Raw genomic sequence first — 3,353 nt, forward strand, 5'->3', positions numbered from 1 at the left:
GGAAAATAAATAGATTGTTCCATGTTATGTGATTTCATTGCTACAGCTGACCCAATCCCCATATGTTGACCGGATTGGTACACATCGGTTATGTCATGGTGTTATATCCATGTCAGGATACAATACCACTCTCGACCAAACATTTTATACTAGGTGCACGGGATGTGTTGCATTGCATATAGCCACGTCTCAAGTTTGTGAAGGTGAGATTAGGTTTGTTTACTTGTCTTGTTAGTGAGTTGTCTCTTTTGAGAGAAAGAAAAGAATGTGGGAGACGGAGCAATTGAGACAGACCTGGGATGGTTGACCCAATTATGGTTGGATATAATATCCCCATTTGTTTGAATTGTATCTAAATTTCTTGATTTTGATGTACATTCTCTTTAACTTAAGTTACCTTTTTTCTTTTCTTTTTTAATCCTTGGGCAGTTCCTAGTATCTCATACCCATCATTTGGGATATGTGGCTAACTTACTAGAGTAGTTAGGGTTTCAAACAGACTTAAAAGGTAAATTGATGATATTGGAGGATAGTGTTTTGGGAACAATGCTAGGTCAGGGCTTTTGCTTGGTATAGCTCTAACTAAAGGCAAGTGATTCTACATTGGTAGAAAATGGGTATTAAAAACAATAAGCTTTAATGCTCTATTGTCATGCATACTAAACTATCAAATACTCAATATTGCTTATAAATGCAGTGGCGAGTGGGGAGTGAGCGGAGCTGGAGAGAGAGAGAGAGAGAATTGGGTGATGCAGGGGAGAGGGAGAGATGGGTGAAGGAGAAAGAGAAAAAAATGAGAGAGAAGTGAGGACATGAGAGGGGCGAAAACCAACCAAGTTGGTTTTGTCTGCCAAAACCCCTTCTGCCAAAATTGTTCGCTCCGCTCACTCGATTATCTTCCATATCGTTCATCTCTTTTTCAATTTGTAATGTATTTGAGTATGCCTGGGGATGCAATTTTGTACTCTACTCTCCTGAATGAAAAGCCTACAGTGTATTGTGGGAAAAGACTGTCTTGGGATACAACTCATTGAATGCAGGTTTGGGTCGCCCTGAACCCCTAACCTTTTCATAACAAAAAAGAACAAAAAACATTACATTTACTGCATTCACACTTCTTAAACAAGCTGTTGGAGCTTGCTGTGGTGCTCAGATTTCTTGAACTTTAGTTAACTATAAGAAAATAAGAGGTCAGATCTCTTAACACTGCATTTGACCAAGCCTTTCCCATTTACCGCTCTCAACGTAATTTAATTGCTTGCACGAGTGTTCTTTGCATCATAGCATTGTCTTGATTACCTCCATCTCTATGGAAGGAAAAACTTGAAATGCTTATTGCTTGCATCTTTCCTTGCATTACCTTTGTTACGATAATAAGGATATTTAGGTCATTCTGTAAGGGTATTGTAATCAACTGCAGGGCATATATTTGGGGTATGTATATATTTGTATTAGGTTTCTAGGGTTATTGAACAAGTCAATAGAATGTAGCCTTTAGATTTGTAATACCTTAACACTATTGTCTTTGCATCAGGTGTTGGTGAGCTCTTACTATTGATTCTAAACATGCACATTTCATATGTTCTTCTAAATGTTGATTCGGTTAACCGGTAGACCTACTAGGGCATTAGTTTTTAGGTCTAGCTCAAGACTCTTCAGAAGCAGGAATTTCCATGGTTATGACTTCAATTAGTTACCTGGAGTAAAGTATTTTACTTAGTTCATGTTCAAGAATTAATATGTTGCAAAACGTTGCAGACTAGTGATAGGTAGAGCAATAAAAACAGTGAGATAATGATTGTAAACAAAATCGATAAGTAAGATTAACTACTAATTGTTTACTTGGACTCGAGATTAGATGCCATTACTTGGGATTTCATTGCTTCTCTTTTTCGGATTCCACTATTTTCTTCGAATTTCCTAAGAATCATATGAAACGAAAATTTGAACCAACTAACAAAATCCATATTCAACCAAATACTATATTTTGGAATTATTTATGTTCCGAAGTTACACACTTATCCAAAAAGTTTGGTGCCTAAGTATCATCTAAAATAGATCATCATATTTGTCCATCACTATCCAAAATGCTATTGTGTAGCTATTGGACTCCACCCTACTAGAAAATTTTCCTAACTCGTACCATTCATTATGTGTGCTGTGTGCAACATTCATTCCTCCAAGGCTCCATGGAAGCTGCAAAATCCTAGCTCACTTCATTAACACTCAAAACTCACAAAGCATTATCGTAGTAAAGTATGCCATTAAAACGCTTCACTAAAAATTAGTATATACAAATAATTGTCTATATCAATATGTTTGACATACATGATAGTATGTCATATGAATAGTCATATCCAAGAAAGTATGTCATGAGTATCAAATCATACTCCTAGGGTTAGATTCTTTATAAAATCCCATGGAATGTTGGTGAATTCAATGGAACCATTATGTTTTTTGTCGGATCCCAAATTCAACTCTGTAAAGGCCTACCCGAAAGCAGATAAAAGCGAAGCTATCTCGCATCAAGTATGTTGAATTGTTTGATTCCCGAAGTTTGGAATGGAGAAGGTTGAGCGACTTGGACTTGGCATTTTATGATGAACGATCGTCGAAGACCAGTGGTGGCTGCAAAAGGATATCTTCATTGGTCTCTTTATGAGGAAGGCATATTGGTATTTAACATTGCCCTTGAATCTTGGACGAGGATTGGGCTACCGAGACTAAATCCCCACCAAAAGTCATTACAAACTGTTTCAGGTTTAATGGTACTATTGCTATTATGTTCGGGTTCGGGGTGAGGAGAAACAATGCTCTTGAGAAATTAGAATTTAGGGTTTTACATGATTACGACAACAGGTTGTGGAGTGAACCGAGGGCGTATTCGTTGGACAAATTGTATTCACTATTCACTACATTACCGTTCACCCATTTTTCGTTGACCTTCCCCAGAAAATATTGCAGTTTTTGAATGCAACGACGACAGTATCCTTGGGTACGATTTGGTGAAGAAGTTGTTATTTGTCAAAAGAATCCCAACCATCGGCAATCACTCCATTCTCCCATTCATGTCGGACATCAATCTTTCTAGTTTATTATCGATTCGGTTTCTTATGCTTGTTCTTTAAATAAACAATATAGCCGTTATCGCCAATGTAATGCGGTTATCTGCAATTAAACGAGAACATAATCAATTTGTTTGTTTGTAGCAGTCCTAATCAAATAGCAGTCATAATGAAATAGCCTAATCAATTTACAGGTTTGGTGTTTAGGGACAACGACGATGACTTGGTACTTAACCGGTGGAACACGACTGATGTGTGGACGTGTAATGGGTGTAGAACGGAGAGTAC

This window comes from Coptis chinensis, chromosome 1, assembly GCF_015680905.1.
Source record: "Coptis chinensis isolate HL-2020 chromosome 1, ASM1568090v1, whole genome shotgun sequence".
NCBI lineage: Eukaryota > Viridiplantae > Streptophyta > Magnoliopsida > Ranunculales > Ranunculaceae > Coptis > Coptis chinensis.